The following is a 20,666-nucleotide window of genomic DNA, read 5'->3' on the forward strand; positions in this document are numbered from 1 at the left end:
AGGAGCTGGAATGACCATTGGATTTCATGATTATTACTGCGTGTTATCACGCTGCGCGTCCACACACGCTTGCTGTAGCAAAAAGGGAGATAAGTGATGAGGGTCTCTTTGGTTTGCGTGTGTAGAGAATTTACTATGCATAGCAAACCCAGTCTGTGTGCTGCTGACCAGGCTTTGCACGGCTGGTTTTCCACCTGTGGGCAAAGTTAAACTTCTGAAATAAAGAGTCAAAAGTCTGAGATTGAAAAATCCAAATTATGAAATGAAAGTTGTAAGAAGAGTGCTGAAAATTTTGAGTTAAAAGTTATGGATCTGAAATAAAAAGTTACAGTTTTGAGGGCGTCACAATTCCTCGGTTCCTCTGCAGGTTTCGCCTTGACCCCGGTTTGTTGACCACGTCTACCCTGACCTCTTCCCCTACCCCCTCGCCCCAGAGATGGCAGCCTCTCGCTGCAGCCAGCCTCAGCGGATGGGTCACTGCCACCACCCTTAGTTATAAAGACAGCAGTAATTATAGGTGGCTTTTAATATGTAACGTTATATTCACGTTAACAACCATATTAGCATTAGCTGAGATCACGCCACAACTTTATTTCTGCCATACGATACCATATGATTCACTGAGCCTAACTGTCTTGGACTTCAATGCTGCAAATGCACGCCTCCATATTTAATAATTAAACTACACATGCACTTTCCAGCATCGACTGCACCAATCACTACACCAAAATTGACATTATCCACATTGCACATGAATATTCGACTTAACACTCATTGCTCACTCCCTGTGGGGGGAAAAAGAAAAACCCAAAAAACAGTGAAAAATAATTGCACGTTCCCTGCAGCATTGTTTAAAAGCTTGACTGAGATAGGACCAAATGAGTGCGAGTTTACATTGGAGAACCTTGTATCATCTGCCAGAAGGCAAGAGCTCATATTCAGGACGTGTGAAGGCGCTGTCACTCTCCTCTGGGCTTGACTACGATGTGTCACAAATGAATTCATTCCTCCTAATAACCTCCGTGGCGGTGTGAACCGGACCAGCGAGCCTGGATTGGAGCTGAAAAATCGGTCCAACTAATCTCTCTAAAACAGCCCGATGAAATAAAATTATGAGCCACATTGTAAGGTCTGCCTAAAAAAACCATACAGTTTCTGCAGTAAGCGAGAAACACAAACCAGACCTCCCAGTGGTTTCCCCCAGTGGTGTTGATGTCACTGTGGAGGAAACATACAGAGTTATCGCGAATGAAATCCTGCAGGTCAGCACAGCGATTTTACCTCCGCTTGAGAACGTAGCAATAAAAGAAAGAACGGTCTGATATGAAAGTCTTCCTGGAGGCCTCTTGGGTCACCCCCCCCCCCATCCCACCCCACACCCTTAAGGGGGGGTAGTGCTGATGTATATGAGAGCAGATATGCTGCGCTGGCTTTTTTTTTTTTTTTTAAATAGACATCAACATTCTGGACACGGATGGTGTAGCAGTGATCCTATTATCAAAGGCTCCGACGGTGTCTCGGTGACATTTTTCATGTTGTGAGATATAATAGCCTTGACACTGCACCTCCTCCGCCAGTGAGGGTGGTTGAATGCGGGAGTCGTATACAGGAAAATGTCATTGTTGCCAGCTCCCAGGTATTTGTGTGTATGTGTATACACATGTATAGATGTGTAAGGCTCCCACTGAGGAAGCTTGAAAAGTTTGTCTCAGGATTCAATGATCTTAAAGGTGCAATTCTCCTCCTTCACAATAGTGATTGTCCTCTGTGCTGCACGTCTCCTAGCGAGGTAATGGATTTCCATGAACAGGTGAAGGCTCAAGCAGACCGATACTCTGTTCTTGTGCGTCCAGCTTTTAAATGGGGTTGAATCTTACTTTCCTCGTCCACGTCCAGCCCGTGCACATTGTTAGCTGACAAAGACCATAAATATGGTGGGGGGGGGCTTGATGCTGGCTGGTCTCTTCACGTTCTCTACAAATGATAGAAAAAGAAAAATTGAAGATTGATTTTCACAGACCGTCGTGACAGGCAATCCACTCTGCAGGAAACTCCAACAGAATCGTTTATTTCTTTTAACAGAAAGTGGAGGGCAATCTACTTTCTGGCAAACCGAATGTGCACACAGCCAATCTGCAAATAGACTGGAATGTGATTAGAGAGGATGCAAGATGAAATGAAGTTTCCAGTAAAAGCATTGTTGGTGTAAAAGTACATATGAGAAGACTAGCAGGAAAATGATCCGTCAAAATCATCCAAAACAAATCGGACAATCACTTTGGTTGCCCGTGCATCCACTGAGGAGCCATTTTTATTTCACTCTTGTCGTTTTCAGCGGGAGGAATACTTCCCTCACCCGCTTTTTGAGACGCAGCCAAATTAAATCATTACATAAAAAAAGGAAGCTCCCACACTAATCGATTGTTTTTTCAATGCTGGACCTCCGTCAGGCTCATGTTTGGCGACCATGAGAACGTTTGTAGTCCCTGTAATTTATGAATGGACGTTGCAGGCTTTTTTTTTGATACATCATTCAAGGTACAGGTTAAAGTTTTGTGGAATACGGTTGGTCACGGACTTGCAGCCACTTATTTCACAGCTAACTTACGCTAACTCACCTAATGAGGATGAGGAAATAAGTGATACCGCATATTGCAGGTTGAGGACCGTGTGAAGGAGCTTCTGGTTCTTGTAGTTTTAGAATAAACAGGAACAGCGAATGATTACCATGAGCCAAACTAGACTGCAGTGCAGCGGTGTTATAGTACAACCAAAATATACCATTTACAGTTTATTCTACACTGTATTTATACTGCAGTAAAGTTCAGAGGGAAAGCGTCCGATCTATTAGAGCCTATTTATTTGCATCATGACTGTACTTCAACAAAAGTTTGAGGAAGAAGTTTACATCAATTTGAAGAGAGAAGAGAAAAGAATGATTGTGTTGTGGACTTTAACCCTCACATCAAAATTTAGGATCAACATGTACAAAACCTATGATTTGTTTGTAATCTCTTTATTCTGCAAGATTGTAATCTGAACAAATTAAGCAGTGTTAAAAAACAAAACCAAACACTAACATGCATGGATAGCAAACTGATAGGTTTGATACATCTCATACATTTTGCTGTACATCTGTATTATCAGTATATCAATCACTCGTTTGTGTTGTGGTTAAACAATCAATATTCACTAAATACTACACGGGAACTCTTAATGTATCCTGGAAAAAAAAACATGAAAATAACTTTTAAAAAATCCTTATCCTCCTTTACAGGATAAGAGGTAGACAATGTATGGACTTTCTCCTTTTCCATGTTTTTTCTAAAAATATTTTCCTTTATTTTCTTCTTTCTATCTAATTGTCTCCCTCTCACTGATTTGTCTCTTGCTGAACTACTTCAGTTATGCTGTCACAACTGTTTGGTGCTGTTTAAATGAAAGCCGCATCACCATGTGAACTTCTTTGTCCCGACCCAAACAACTGAATATTATCTTTTTTGGGAAAAAAAAGTCTTCCTGTTTATTACCATTCATAAAAGATGGGACACATAAACAAAACCACTGGGAAAAGTGTACTCAACTGATGCTAATGCAGTGAAAACCACACCAAATAATCCATAGGCATTCCTTTCTTCCTGCACATTCTTTTTTTCAGCATATTAAACCTAAAAGAACACCCAACCCGTCCAGGACGGTCACATTTGTGAGGAGTATCAAAATCCAAGAAAATATCTCCCTCACCTCTCACGAGACAACACGAACACACTTTTCCCTGCGTCAAACAACCAGAAACTCCCCCTTCAACACACACCTGTGGTTAACTTAAAAAGGAAAACATGAGGGAAACTCAAGGTGCCGCTGCCGAGCTCGTTTATCACGCGACAGTGAGTTACGCGCCGGTACAAACCGGTACAGTCACTGCACAGCAAGTCCTCCTGTTAGAGTGTGAGGCTGCTGTGAGCCATCGATCACACACCTACCTCGTGACACTTTAATAACATAAAACTCAGCTTCAGACTGGGGTCATCAAAAATTTCTGAAAGTTGCTGCTTAAAAATTACACCAGTATTGATGGTGAGCTCCTCTGCTACCATGGAATATATTACATACGGCACAACACTCTGTTCTTTATGTTCTCGGGATGTTGGCTCGGCCGGCTGCTCTGGCAGTCAGACAGAAAAACTCCTGTGGAAAAGACAAGGCTGTGGTAGAGCTGGCACGCACGCACGCACGCACACACACACACACACACACACACACACAGATATCTATAATATTCCTACTGTTCTGTTCAGCTCATTTTTATATAATACAGTGAGCATGTTATTTTCTAGTCACCACAGAAAAATATGGAAAACTGGACTAATGTAGAAACTATGCTCACCAGTTTCATCACTTCATTCTACTTTCTGTTCAGCTCTCTTCTATTTTTACGCTTTTCTCTCACACGCTCACGCAGACATAAGCTGTCCTCCTCGTTGCATGGGTGAGAGTCTCAAAGCCTAAAAAAAAATGATGATTCATCGGAATCAAACCCCCCCGCCGGTGTAAACGCGAGTCTCAACGGTGTGTACGTGAACGGATGTGTAAAATAAAAACCAAACTGAACAAGAAAGCGAACAGAGAGCACATAATTAAGGTATCCCAGGAAACATTTCACAGTGTTGAACAGATCCGCCCTAAAACGCAAGCCTTCATCGACGCGACTCCTCTTCACCACGTTTGGCAAAATTCACCCTTGAAAACAGGATCTTGATGGAGGCGCGAATCAGTAAATCCTCACACCTCAAAGCTCCATTTTAAACAGATCCTTCATACCGATTATCTTTTAACGTGTTTGACATTTGTGGGTTTTTTTTTTGTTTTGTTCCTTTCTTAAAGATATACTGCATGCTGCCCACTGGTTGTGCCCCTGGAGAAGAAGACTAAATCAATCACTGAGAGCCCAGAGCTGCCATGATGAGTTGTCGGTGAGAGAAGCGGCTCAGCTGGCTGTTTGGTTATTCACATCCATGGAGCAGCAGTCAATAGGGAATTCCTCAGCTTGCCTTCGCCCGGTCCCCGCCATTAACTGCATGCTTTGGGCACTCGTCTGTTTCATTTCCAGTAGTTTTTTGTTTTTTTTCCCCTCCTCTTGGCCCAACTGTTGATGTATCCAACCTGTTTTCTGTCAACCCCACAGGCTTTATAAGTTAATGAAACAAAAGCTCATTTCAAATTCCATTTTCCCCTTAGTAAGTGCAGTCCATGATTAATTGATCTCCCTCACACACACACACACACACACACACACACACACACCCAAACAAGTCCCCTGCTGGCTACTGGCATCCACCATACGTCTCTGCACAGCCCTGAGAGGCAGAAGAAATCAAATTAGGATTGACATTTTCTTCTTTGATTGGCCGCCATCACTGTGTCCCTTCACGGGGGAGGGGAACGGGTTTATTATACAACTGATGGGCGCAAGAGCGCCGCAACTCTGTCTTTAAAAATAAACTTTGGTCTGAGTCATTATTGTCTCAACCCTCCAGGAGAGTTCCTTCCTTTAAAAGCAGACTTAAAGGGATCGTTCACCAAAAAAAAAAGAAGAATTATAGGTTTATTATGTCTTTCAAAAAAACTTCAAAAACTGGTCACCATTCACTTCGATTGTTTGGACATAAGAACGATACTTTTGACTTCTTACAGGTTTTATCAGACATCGTGGTCGTTGTCAGTGAACGCCTCAGCCCTCCGTGACAGGTCCTTGTGTCAGCTGCTGTTGATCAAGACAGGCAAAATGCTTAGTCATGATATCAATACAGCAACGTTTTCAGAAAATAGGGTGATAGATAGACAGACAGATAGATAGACAGACAGATAGATAGATAGATAGACAGATAGATAGATAGATAAACAGATCGATAGATAGATAGATAGATAGATAGATAGATAGATAGATAGATAGACAGACAGATAGATAGATAGATAGATAGATAGATAGATAGATAGATAGATAGACAGATAGATAGATAGATAGATAGATAGACAGATAGATAGATAGATAAACAGATACACAGATAGATAGACAGACAGACAGATAGATAGACAGACAGATGTGCCCAGGATACAGCATCGTCACAAGGCAGCAGCACTGCGGCTCGGCCTCACGAGCAGCGCCAAAGAAGTGTTTAGTGGCGATTGCTGCATAATGAATACAGCTCTTCATAATATATTGAGGACATAAATTACATGTAAATTGAGTCCATGAAAGACACTGAATCTACATTTACCCTTTCTGAACTGTGTTTTCACTTTGTGCAGACGCCCCGTAGATCGCAAGAAATCAAAAAAGACGTCATAAAAACTCTCATTCTGCACCCTCCTACGTCAGGCCAGGACGCCTCAGGGACAGTTTCAACGTCAGCCTGCTAGCTAGAAAGCTACAAGTAAGACACTTATTCCTCCCTCTGCTGGTCATTTCATTGATCCTCCAAGCCAAGAGTGGACAGAGCGTACGACATCAGTTCAGAATACGTTTACTAAAAAGTCTAATATGAACGATCAAACTACACACGATCGCTTATGTCAACAGGTTCGCCCATTTTGAAGGTAACGACGAGTGCTGCACCGACGCTGCGATGGTTTGGGAGGGAACACGCAGGAGCATCAACATGACATGCAGAATCATTTCATGGCAGGAGACTGGAGGGTGTGGAGGTTGATCAATTCTGATCTGAGAACAGCACCCGAGAAAAACTGCATGTATGACAAGGTCGGGTTGTCACGGGGGCTGCAAAGCATGCTGGGAAGTGACAAAAACGCGCCCTTGGTATCCATAGATAAAGATGTCAAATGTTACCATTTTCAAAACGGTTGATTGCTGAGACCTGAAACACTGAAATTGCACGAGATTAATGAGACAAGAAGTTTCTATTTGCTCATGACATGAATATTCATTATATTTATTTGTATTTTAAAAAGACGGATTTCTGTGAATAGCTTCTATATTTCACATCTCTTTTTACCTGTCAAAATGAAAAGAAGAAGCCGGTGCTCACCCAGCACCGCTCCTGAATTCTAGCAGCAAACTGGTGCAACAATTAGGCCCTCCAATCTCACGAGGGCGAGCTTTTACCTCCCGTCCTCATAAATAATTTAGCGTTCATGCAAGTGAAGCTGATAACAACGAATCATATTTTGCACTGCCAACTGGATTTCGGGGAACTGAGTGTGTTTGCATTCCCCTGGCTACCGAAGAAGTGTGTAGATTTTCTTAAAATGTAATCAGTTTAATGTCTAAAGTCGGTAAATGTGAAAGAACATCAGTTATTAAAGAAAGCCTTGAGCGCTGCGGGTCAGCGCCGCTCCTCCAAGACGCTGCTCTGCCCAAGGCAAGGACCCTCAATGATTACTTTTTACATATTCTTGAGGAAAGTTGCAAATTAAATGAGAGCATTGCAGATAAGCTGGATACTCTCAAACGAGAATGAGTGCTCGTGGGATCGATGTCATGACCAGAAATTCAGTTTTTTTGTGGATCAGTATCAGAGCAGTAGGCCATCTTCTTATTAGTTTCCCTCTGCAGCAGCTCGTCAGTAATCACACCGTTCAAGAAAAGGCAGCAGGAAGAATAAAAATGGAGTGCCTAATAGATTCAATAGGTTCTATTGCTCTCTTTCCTCAAAACCATACCGTGCGCCTGTTCGTGGTCTATGCTTTTCACTGAAGATACCCAACCTGGCACGAAACAATTTGTTTTTGCCTGCACCCCACAAGGTGGATGAACAGGGCCTTCGGAGGGACCTGTACCAGCGTCACCGACGCCGAAAAAAATCATAGAGCACTTTGATTATAATAAGGATTCTGAAAAAAAGGAGCCGTGTACTCTCCCTTCTACTTGGGAACCTGAGGAGGAGAGCATCTCGGATGCCCTCAGGGATCTCATCAGCGGGGATGTGAGGACTCTTGACAATCTGTTAAATTTCAGATTTTCAAAAAGTAATCTTAGAAAATAAGACAGGAAAGCTCTTAGAAACTTGAAAAATGTTCTTGGAGCTAACCGGCAACTGGGAAATAAAAAACATTACCTACCTCTCGAAGAGACAATCCAATTGAAAACTCATGAAAAGGTTAGGAAAATCCTTGATGACTTGCACCGGAAGAAATTCATCACGTTTAAACAACGTACTTGCCTCTATGGCAACGGACCTCCATGAAAAGGTAAATTCGTCCAAATCGTGGACGGGGCCCAAAAGGGCACCAGCGGGAAGGCCGATAGTTTCTGATTGTGCGAGTGAGTCGTCCGGGGCGGCCAGATATACTGATTTCTTTTTAAATCCTTTATCACAGAAGCGACCGTCCAGTGTTAAGGACACTAACACCTTTGTCAAGCTCCTGAAAAAAGTTGAGCCTCCTCCAGGTGCTCGCATTTTTCCTTGTGGTGTCAACGCTTTATGCACCAACATCGATACTGCTTTTGAGGCAGTCCGGAGGGTCTTTGACCGGGTATCCGGACCCCTCAAGACCAGACGAGGACCTTTTAAAAAGATCAAAATTGGTACTTGCCTGTAATGAGTTCGAATTCAAATGCAAAAGCGCTGTGGGTGAGAAGTTTTTACGCCCTGCAACCTGAAAAGATTAATTTGTTGGACACCGAGGTTTTTTTTTTTTTTTGTCAAAGAAAATACGGCGGCACATGGGGGCTTGGAACTGACAGACACGCTCACCTTACAGCATCAGATCCTCTTACCATCCACGCCATACCTTTATCGTAAACTAATACGGTTTCATCAGATCTGTGTGGCGGAGGCTGATGTCCAGTCGGCTACAGGGACCCTTTCCCGGGCCCTCGGGCCCTCAGGCCAAGGGGTTACAGTAGAAGGTTCCTGAGAGCCATTAAAGTGGAAGTCCACGAGCTCCTTAAGAACGGCTATAAAAATACTACAATAAATAAATAAATTGACAAGCAGTCGATCCCCCTGGTGACAAACTCACCTGCTGCTGTGGCCCTCAATGTGTCAATCAAAGGTCTTTTTTGGAGGTTTCAAGGGACGGCTCCACAACTGGAAGTTTATCGAGTCATTGCAACCTGCAGGAAAAACAAAACCTCACGAATACTTTCACATGAGCGCCTCTCCCAGAAAAGACAGAAGATCCCCTCATCCCCCATTCTAAGCAGTTAAAGTTCATTGAAAACACACATACTTACCGATACGTACCGGTGGCCCATGATGTCAGCCTGGAATCTAAAATTTTGGTTTATGGCATCAATTGTACAATTTGTAAAAAAAAAATAATAATAATAATTTAAAAACCAAACCCAAAATTTAAAAACAAACTTCCATCCCGTCAGACTCAATGAAAAGGATTGAGTTAATGAGCTAAAGGGAAAGAAAAAGGCATTTATTTATTTTCTATCTCTTCACAATGTGTGCTTTTGTGAAATGTTTTTATGCTTGTAGACTTTCGCACTTATGATATTGCACTTATTATATTGTACTTATTATATTGCACTTATTATATTGTACTTATTATATTGCACTTATTATATTGTACTTATGATATTGCACTTATTATATTGTACTTATGATATTGCACTTATTATATTGTACTTATTATATTGCACTTATTATATTGTACTTATTATATTGCACTTATTATATTGTACTTATGATATTGCACTTATTATATTGCACTTATTATATTGTACTTATGATATTGCACTTATTATATTGTACTTATGATATTGTACTTATTATATTGTACTTAGGGCCTACTTCCCTTTATTTCACATCTCATCTCCTTAATACAACGGTCAGAATTTAAATCATACTTACCTCCTCCAGTGTCTCATCTGACACCGGAGAGCTTCTAATTCCTTGGTGGAAGATGCCTGATTATGAAAGAGTAAAAGAAAGCGTGTTTGTTTGCGTGCCAGTGCATTGTCCGACTCAGGTCGGATCCTCTGATTCCCTGCTCCTGACACAACAAAGCGTCTGCTGTGTGTGTGGGAGGAACGATAAAGGAGCCATTATAATGAAGCAAAGACATGTCAACGACACAAGAACAACATTACTGATTACATTCCAATGCATGTTGGCTAATTAAGCTGAGAGTGGAGATGCAACACCACTTGACATCTTTACACACCAGACGAACTGTTCAAGTGCACATTGCTACTTTTTTTTCCGAACTGGTGTTTTGGCTCTGGTTTCTTTCACACGGGAGTAATATGCAGCAAAAAAAAAAAAAAAAACACAAAAAACTTCTTTTTTTTTTCCAGAACAAAGTTGATTTTTCGGACTTTCTCAGCTAATACATCAACCAACATAACAAGAAGGGGAAGACGGACGACGTTGGACTTCTTGACAGCCGTCTAGGTCCTGATCCGGGTCAGCAGGAACATACGTTCATATTTTTTTTATTATTATGTGACTGTGTGCTTACCAACATATGAATGTCTCATGAATGGATGATAGCGATCTTGAGCCTCTGCAGGGGAGAAATTCAGAGTCCCTACTTCCGAACAGTTTTCATGTTTTAGTTTTTTTCTTTACCACCTTAAATCCGGGAGGAGGGGACTGAAGGCTAAGGAGAGTCTTCTGAGCGAGCTTTGAGAGTGGCTGTTTTGTACCATGGGTACCTCGGGGAAAGGCCCTTCAACTCTGAGAAAATCTCCACGTACCTCGCAATTGAAGCGTGTGAATCTGCCGTTGAACTCACGCGGCAATATCGCACAACTGCTCCATTCTTGCTTTGAATAGATTCGACACAACGGATTCACAGACAAGTTGTTTTGCATTTTCATGTTGTTTATTTGTCACGCCATGCTGGGATATTTATCAGCACTGCCACTATCTGAGACTTCATCTTTTTCTAATTTAACACCAGAAAGTTATCATCTCATCAGCCAAACCACGGCCGTGCTGGGATCCTGAAGGAGAGACAACAGCGGCCCTATCTCAACGAGCACGATCTTATCTCAAGAGACACAGAGAAAAGTTGATAGCAGGCACCCTTGCGGTGACCCCATGCTGCTGAAAATGTAGGTATTTATGTTTTGGACCAAGTTAAATCATTATGTTTTCATGTCATGTCACTCCCAAGACTTTAATTTTAAAGTAGGCGACATAGTGGTGCAGTGGTCAGCACTGTGGCCTCACAGCAAGAAGGTTCCAGGTTCCAGTCCCGGCTCCATCACAGGATCTTTCTGTGTGAGTCTCCATGTTCTCCTTGTTCCTGTGTGGGTTCTCTCTGGTACTCCAGCTTCCTCCACAGTCCAAAGACATCAAGAGGGGACGAGGCTGATTGATACTCTAAATTGACCGTAGGTGTGACTGTGAGAGTGAATGGTTGTCTGTCTCTATGTTGGCCCTGTGATGGACTGGTGACCTGTCCAGGGTGAACCCCAGGAGCTGCTCCGGTTACAGAGGGAGGAGGAGGAGCAGATCCAGATACTGAAGGAAGAAGAGGAGAAGGAGGAACATCTCCGGAGAATGAGGGAAGAGGAGGAGCGGCTCCGGAGACAGAAGGAGGAAGAGGAGGAGTGGCTCCAGATACAGAGAGAGGAGGAGCAGCTCCGGATACAGAGGGAGGAGGAGGAAGAGTGGCTCCAGATACAGAGAGAGGAGGAGGAAGAGCAGCTCCGGATACAGAGGGAGGAGGAGGAGGAGAGGCTCCAGATACAGAGAGAGGAAGAGCAGCTCCGGATACAGAGGGAGGAGGAGGAAGAACGGCTCCAGACACAGAGGGAGGACGAGGAGGAGCAGCTCAGGATACAGAGAGAGGAGGTGGAAGGGCAGCTCTGGATAAAGAGGGAGCAGCGGCTCCGGATACAGAGAGAGGACGAGGAGGAGCGGCTCAGGATACGGAGAGAGGAGGTGGAAGAGCAGCTCTGGATAAAGAGGGAGCAGCGGCTCCGGATACAGAGAGAGGACGAGGAGGAGTGGCTCAGGATACGGAGAGAGGAGGTGGAAGAGCAGCTCTGGATAAAGAGGGAGCAGCGGCTCCGGATACAGAGAGAGGACGAGGAGGAGCGGCTCAGGATAAAGAGGGAGCAGGAGGAAGAGCGGCTCCAGACACAGAGGGAGGACGAGGAGGAGCGGCTCAGGATACAGAGAGAGGAGGTGGAAGAGCAGCTCTGGATAAAGAAGGAGCAGGAGGAGGAGCGGCTCAGGATACAGAGAGAGGAGGTGGAAGAGCAGCTCTGGATAAAGAGGGAGCAGGAGGAGGAGCGGCTACGGATACAGAGAGAGGAGGAGGAAGAGCGGCTCTGGATAAAGAGGGAGCAGGAGGAGGAGCGTCTACGGATACAGAGAGAGGAGGAGGAAGAGCGGCTGCGGATAAAGAGGGAGGAGGAGGGGAAGGAGCCGCTCCGGATACAGAGGGAGGAGGAGGAGGAGGAGAGGCTCCAGATACAGAGAGAGGAAGAGCAGCTCCGGATACAGAGGGAGGAGGAGGAAGAACGGCTCCAGACACAGAGGGAGGACGAGGAGGAGCAGCTCAGGATACAGAGAGAGGAGGTGGAAGGGCAGCTCTGGATAAAGAGGGAGCAGCGGCTCCGGATACAGAGAGAGGACGAGGAGGAGTGGCTCAGGATACGGAGAGAGGAGGTGGAAGAGCAGCTCTGGATAAAGAGGGAGCAGCGGCTCCGGATACAGAGAGAGGACGAGGAGGAGCGGCTCAGGATAAAGAGGGAGCAGGAGGAAGAGCGGCTCCAGACACAGAGGGAGGACGAGGAGGAGCGGCTCAGGATACAGAGAGAGGAGGTGGAAGAGCAGCTCTGGATAAAGAAGGAGCAGGAGGAGGAGCGGCTCAGGATACAGAGAGAGGAGGTGGAAGAGCAGCTCTGGATAAAGAGGGAGCAGGAGGAGGAGCGTCTACGGATACAGAGAGAGGAGGAGGAAGAGCGGCTGCGGATAAAGAGGGAGGAGGAGGGGAAGGAGCCGCTCCGGATACAGAGGGAGGAGGAACACCTCCGGAGACAGAGGGAGGCGGAGGAACACCTCCGGAGACAGAGGGAGGAAGAGGAGGAGAGGCTTCGGATACAGAGAGAGGAGGAGCAGCTCCAGATACAGAGGGAGGAGGAGGGAGAGCTGCTCCAGAAACAGAGGGAGGAGGAGGAGCGGCTGCAGATACAGAGGGTGGAGGAGGAGTAGTGGCTCCGGATACAGAGAGAGGAGGAGGAGGAGCGGTTCTGGATACAGAAGAGGAGGAGGAGGAGGAGGAGGAGCGGCTCTGGATACAGAAGAGGAGGAGGAGGAGGAGGAGCGGCTCTGGATACAGAAGGGGAGGATCAGGAGCGGCGGCTCCTGTAATGGAGGGAGGAGGAGGAGGAGGAAAGACTCCGGATTCTGAAGGAAGAAGAGGAGCAGCTCCGGAGAGAGAAGGAGGAGCGACTCCGGAGACTGAGGGAAGAAGAGGAGCGACTATCTAGAGAGAGGGAAGAAGAGGAGCGGCTCCGAAGACAGAGGGAAGAAGACGAGCGGCTCCAGAGTCAGAGGGAAGAAGAGGAGGAGCAACTACGGTGACAGAGAGATGAAGAGGAGGAGGAGCATCTGTGTCTGGACCTGGTCTGTGGTCTGGACAGGGCTCTGACGTGTTCGTGCAGTGTTTGTTTCAATGATTAAAGATGAAAGTTTTAAATCTTCTTTGTTCAGATGTGATTTTTTGCAATTAAACACTCCTCCCACCGTGTTGTTTCTGTAAACAAACATCTGCGTTACATGTTCAACACACACACGTACAAGAACGTGCTTCCTGATGCAAAGACTTTGGTTGTCAGAGGTCAAAGGTCACTCAGACGTACAAGCGCGATATGGCATTTTGAGTTCTTCCATGTTGGAGTTCTGAGCAGGTGAGAGTTCATCTCCAGTTTGTCCTGTGAACACGTAGAAGTTTTAGGGTGCTGCTTGTACTGTACCATCTAAGGTCGAGTCTTCAAGGCAAAACGGCTCGGCTCATAAGCGAAAATTAGAAGTGGAACAATCAGCCGACGCTCGTGCAAAATACATTTTCAGCGCATCGACAAAAATCCATCGGCAAACTGCTCAGTCTCACCTACGGAGTTCTACGGCGGCGGATGTGGTGAATCCAGTATGGCAGGTGGAGCATCAGTTGACTGAATGAAGGCCACACTCCAACGTTCACACGCACAAAGATGAAAACCGCGACCGACTCTGAATGATTTACGTGCACAAAAACAAAATAGCATGAGGTTAAATTAGATGCACTTCAGTATTCAATGATGAATTTGATTATTTTGAGGATTTTTTTTTCATTTTGTTTGCAAACAAACTGCTCTGCGTGTATTTTGAGATCTTAACCTTTCTACTTCCTCTGATTGGTTCTCTCGGTTTTAACAACAAAACGCTCAAATGGACGAGGAGTCCTGGAGGCTCCAAGTGGACACTGATGGCTGCTGCATAGAGCCAGAAACCTCCATAGAGGGGATCGATACGCCGCCGCCGCAGCAGCAGCAGACTTGTGAGGCCTCTCTGTCTGTCTGAGGATGAATTCCTCGCCGAAAGTGAACTCTGCTGCCTGACACCCTCACACACCGGCGGGCGAGTCACTGAGCTGTCACCAAGGCCATAAATAACACATTCTGACACCAGAAGAGTCCAGCGCCTCTGTGAGGTAGAAGACCAGGTCCAGGCTGTCCCCTCAGCCCCTGGAGCCACTCAATATTCCTCATCTCCTGACAGGCCAAAGGTGCGCGACGCAGCTGCCCAGACTTCCACATCAGCAGCACAGAAGCCATCTGTCACAGGGCCTTTTTAGGCCTGAGGGAGGGTTTTTATGGTTTGAGCCTGGTCCCTTGAGGAGAGAGCTTAATGCCACGACCACAGTCATATTTCAGATGCTTCCACCACCACGAAGTGAAGTCCATAAAGAAGTGGCTTTCCAGTCTGAAGACTTAACCAGCATCTTTCTTCTGGTCGTCACTCAAGCCTGACCTCAAACTCTCTGTCTGTGAGTGGGAGAAGAGGAGGGAGCTCTAACTGATACTGTTGAGCACGGGGGGGGGGGGGGGGGTGTAAGTATCACATGCAGCTGCAAAGTGTTCAAATGGTTTCGGTGCACAGCAATTGTTTTCTGTCACGATCCCTGTCTTGTGTCTCTGGTTTTAGTTTTGTCATTTCCTGTCTTATTTTGGAGTCTTGTCCGGTCTTCCTGTCCTCCCTCCTGTGATTACCTTATGTGTCTCACCTGGTTGATGACCACACCTGTGCCTTGTTTCCCTCCTGTATTTAACCTTGGTGTTTTCCCCTGTTCGGTGTTGGGTCATTGTTGTAGTTAGTTTTTCCACTATGTGCTGTCATGGCGTTCTGAAGTCACGTCTTTGTCACGTCTGGTCTCAAGTCGCCAGCCTCAAGTCACAAGTCTCCCCGTCTCAAGCCACCTGTCTCATCAATAAGCCTCTTTTGTGCACCCTCCAATACTCAGTCTGCTATTTGGTCTACCTTCCTCCACCTCGTTCCATAACAGTTTTCATCTTTTAAAGTTATCGTGTGGAGGTGCAGCACGGCTCAGAGGTAGAATTTGTCGTGTAGCAACCGCAGGGTCGCTGGTTCAATCCTCACTTCCCCCGGTGACCATGTCAAAGTGTCCTTGAGCAAGATACTGAACCCCTGATTGCTCCTGATGGCCCTGCAACCGACCCCCCTGCCTGGCAGTATAGAAAATGGATGGACGTTATTGTGTCAGTCAAACTCGATACAAACCAACGCATCTGTGGGGAAGTATCTACCGAGGCAGATGCAGGACTGCAGGAAACGTCTTAACTCTAAACGGGAGGGGACCTCAAATTTTTGTTTTCAGATCTTGAGAGTCACTGAGCGACAAAAGAAAGTTACTCTTCTGCTGCATTTCTTCTGCAGTGTGCAGCCAAGAAATGAATGTGACAAGGAGGACAATTGAAGGGCTTTTTAAATGTTTGATTAAAGATTCTAATGAGGTGTCATTGTGTTTAATGAGCTTTGATAAATACTTTATGAAGACAGAAGCTTTCCTGTGGAGGACCCACCAGTGGAATCACACCAAAGCTTTAGTTTGTCCATTTCGTACTCTTAATAATGCTTAAGCCCTTCAAAAAAAATTGTTTTCATGAATTTATGCATTCGTTATTACCTGCAATCTTGTTCACGTGTTCAGGTGTTTAGGTGGGATAAACCTTTAAATACATAACGAAAGCCGCTAGACCCACATTTTAATACCTTCAGTGAAATGTTGCTAATCACTGTGCCGTCATGAAAAACAGCAGGTCCTAGAGATGCTGCTCCTGCACCCGAGTGGAGGTTCTGTCTGTGAGGCTTAGACCGCAGCACGTTGGCCTCGGCTGACGTCACCGGCCTGGCTTCAGTTGTTCGTGATTCATGTCACCATTGATCCAGGAGCAGGCCCCTAACTACCACTCAGGACACCGAGGTCATATCCTCGGTATTTTTTTCCCACGTATTTTTTTTTTTTTTTAACTCAGAAATGTTGAATACATTTATGATAAAAATCCTTCTGACTTTGATTGATTGGTGGAAAATTCAGCGGCTATGCTCATTTGTTTATTCTGAAAATAAAGTCCACATAAGACAATCTTTTTTCTCATCACCATTTTAAAACGTAGCTGAACTCTCCGACACTTGAAACATTGTATCACACGACGCAGCCTCGCGAGAGTCAGCTAAGCACCGCGGGACACAGCCTACGTATTCGTCAAACTCCGCGCAGTCATTTTTTTTTTTTTTGTCAGGGTGGAATTTGAAAATGGAAGCAAGATGAAGAAGTCGACTCTAAAACAAATGAAACTCAGCTTTGGAAAGCCAACAGGCCGGGGAAAAGAGAGAAGGAGGTGAGTTGCTTTCGCTGGTGAGACGGTGCAGTGTTTGGTGTTCCCTGTGTTTCCCCTGTAGCGATGTAACTCCCCTCTACGGGTGCCTCACCGTTCACACTCTGTCCTTGCATGGCAGCTAGGGATGCTCGATCAATGATCATTGTCATCAGTGTAGCTTTAATTAGCAGTTCAAGCAACAGTTCAAGCAACAACCGGCTAGATAGGATTTCGTTTTCCAGTCGGCACAAAAATGCTTGGAGAGGAGGTCGAGGATTTTTCATCTCTCTCGATTTGATTTTGGCGCATTTCAGATTCAAAAAAGGCTGGAGAGTCGTCGCAACCTGTTGTTTATGACGTTGTTACACAAACACACAAATAATCTACTTTTGTGATCACTCTGTTTTGGAATTGTTAAAATAAACATGTTCACCTCCTTGATGGGTTTGTGATTTGAACTCTGTTTATTCATGTTTCCCAAATGTATGAAAAGTCCCCAAATTACAATGTTTTTTTGTCAAATCAGATGTATCGCAATATTTGACCTCGGTATTTGACAAATCTTGGGTACGGCCCTGTCCAGGAGATCTGTAGCTGAGGTTAGGTGCACACTTTCTTTTCATTCTGGTTGTGATCGGTGAGATTCAGGATTTCTGATCATCTGTTTTCATGAGATGTGATCTGATCCCGTCTGGTGTTTACTCCTCTAATCAGAGCAGATGTGTGACAAAATGATGAATAAAACCCATCATGGAGATGAGTCGTTTGAAGTAAATCCCCTTATTTTGGAACTTTTCTCAAGAAATATCTGCTCTATCCTCAGTTTCCATCCATTTTCTACCACTTATCCTGTTAAAAGGGTCACGGGGGCCTGGAGCCTATCCCAGCAGCCTTCAGATGAGAGGTGGGGTTCACCCTGGACGGGTCACCAGTCCATCACAGGGCCAACACATAGAGACAGACAACCATTCACACTCACAGTCACACCTACGGTCAATTTAGAGTATCAATCAGCCTCGTCCTCTCTTGATGTCTTTGGACTGTGGGAGGAAGCTGCAGTACCAGAGAGAACCCACACAGGAACAGGAGAACATGGAGACTCACACAGAAAGATCCTGTGATGGAGCCGGGGCTTGAACCCCGAAACTTCTTGCTGTTAAGCTAACGTGCTAATCACTGCACCACCGTGCCGCCCACAGTTTCATTCCATACACACCAAACACTTGTGATCAGTTCCAAAAAAACATATTTCAGACATGAGTTTCTTCAACCTCCACAACACCACTGAGATTATTTTTAAGGTGAAAATTGGGTATTTTAGTTGTTGTTTTTTTAAAAACAATATTGTGAGCAATACATTAGACCAGTGGTTCCCAACCTTTTTTGTATTGTGTACCCCTTGAGCCTTTTTGTCATCCCATGAGTACCCCTTCACTCATACGTGTTCATGATTCTCCAAAAGTAGAACATAACACAACTGAATATTCAACACAAGTCATTTTATTTCATCTTCTTAAATTGAACATTTAATATTCAGGCATTATCTTCTTATTTAACTCAAATTAAACATAAAATTATGTTGCCTTCAAGGCAATAAAAATTATAAATATAAGAAACAATATTATAGTAAACGTTTGTATTATTAATACTGTATTATTAATACTAATATATTATTATTGTATTGTTATTAAAGAAAAATAATAAAGTTGAAATTAGCTATGTATCCATGTTTACCTGCAGGTAAACAGGTTCCCGCTGTTTGATTTTGGTATGGCTGTGCCACAGATTATTGTCTCCCCAGGGAAACAAGTCATAGCGCACACGTACCATATTATTGACGGACTTATGAAATGACTAAGAAATTTATTATCGTGGAAATAAATTCTTAATTTTTCCACGTACCCCCTGCAATGTGCTCACGTACCCCTAGGGGTACGCGTACCCCTGGTTGGGAAACACTGCATTAGACCTCAAAGGACCTGAACGTAACAGAAAAGATAAAAAATGAAATTTATATTTGCAAAGTTGTCAATTTTTTTGGCATCATATTCAGTTTACACTAAAAAAAAATATTTTTTTTGTCCATTTTTTCATTGGTTAGGTTATAAAGCGATATTTGTAAAGGGACTTGAAATGACATCATGGCGTTGCTACGGGAGGGGAGAAATGAAAAGAAAAGGAAGTGAGAGAAAATAAATCCTTTAATTAAATAAACCAAAAGGGGAGAGGAGACAAGGAGCTCAAGGTTTTACTCTTCCATTCCCCATTCTTGAATTCAGACACATTAAGGTTTTGTGTGCATTTCTACATTGTTGGAAGCTGAGGGAGCCGGTGGTTGAGTCCCTAAAGAAAGAGTTTTAATTTTCTTGGGCAAATATACAGTCTACAGTTTAAATGATTTGTATTTCTACGCCATGCTAACGGTGGCATGAATACAGTCAGGAAATCTGCGTCGGTCTCACTGCGTCAGCGTTCTGAGGCTCCTCTGTTATTTCATGAATGTCTGAATTCACATCAGCGAGAACAAGCCGCCTTTGTGGAATTTTTAGAAACAAGAGGTGAATTAATAAGCTCCCACACCAGCTCTGGTGACCGTCCTCAGCTCTGGTCCTCACCGGCAGCAGCTGACGGCGCCGATGAGTGACTGGGTGGAAAATCTGAACGTGCACGTGTGAAAGCAAGAAAAAAAACAAAAAACCTCCGACTATTTCAGCGGTTTACATGCTAAGCTGCTGAGTGTGTTATGTGTATGCAGGGTGAGACCCGCAGCGGCCCTCCGGCCAGGTACCCCGGTGTTTATCGTGTCAACAACATCAACCTTTGAGGTAAAACTGGAGAAGCCGTGAAGAGAAAAAAACAAACCCTCCGTTCTCCATATCACCACCTTCAGCTTGACTTCCTCTCACGATCACCTTCTGTGCTGCAAGTGTGAGCTGATCATCGCCGTCATCAGGAGTAACGCCACTGGGGCATCGGGTCCTGGTCACACAGCCGTCGTTTCATCATCGTCTTTGTCACTGATGCGAGAAGTGACAGCTGCAACAATAGTGAGTCAGACAAAGAGGGAACGAACAACAACACATAACTATACGGTATAAAGTGTTTCCAGGCTTCTGAGTCGAGAGTGAATATAATAACACATATTATGTGGTATTAATTATTATTGTGGGACCGACGGCAAGTGAACAAACAATAATTGAAAAAGTGATCATCGTAGTCTGATAACTGGCTTCACAACGAGCGGACGATACTAAAATACTGCTCTGTGTACTACATGTGTCCTTCAGGAATGTAGTACTCTGAACTACCGTACTATTTACTTTCAGAGGCATAAACATCTTCTCCAGTTGTCATGGACTTTTGCAAGAAATGAACTCAGAAACACTGTGACTGTGTGAAGTGGACAACATGCAACAACTACAACAGAATTTCAACAATTGAGGAAGATAAACCCTGACGATGGTTTATAAGGGGAAACAGTCAGTAATATCTAGTTGTGATTATTGTGACAGAAGGAAAGTTCATTTTTACATTATTTTTCACTGAAGAATCCATCTTGTGTGATTTTGTGGGGATCTGTCATCATCCCAATCGCTAAAAATCGTATTTATCGTTATCAGTTGATGAGCCCACGTTTTAAAAGGGTTAATCACCCATCCAGTTCAGCACTAATCTCATGTCCAGGTGGGCTGCGAGGTTACCAGGCCACGCACAGTAAATAGGTGATATAACTGCACGTGAACATCAGGTAAACATGATCAGAGGCGCGTGGGCAAAGGGGGGCGGGTCCTAAGCGGATAAGGTGGGCTGGTCCACTGTCACCAGTGGAGCCCGCAGGACGGTCTGCAGGAGG

Source organism: Aulostomus chinensis, chromosome 19, assembly GCF_037954235.1.
Source record: "Aulostomus chinensis isolate RoL2024-O1b breed Wild chromosome 19, RoL_Achi_v1.0, whole genome shotgun sequence".
NCBI classification, from domain to species: domain Eukaryota; kingdom Metazoa; phylum Chordata; class Actinopteri; order Syngnathiformes; family Aulostomidae; genus Aulostomus; species Aulostomus chinensis.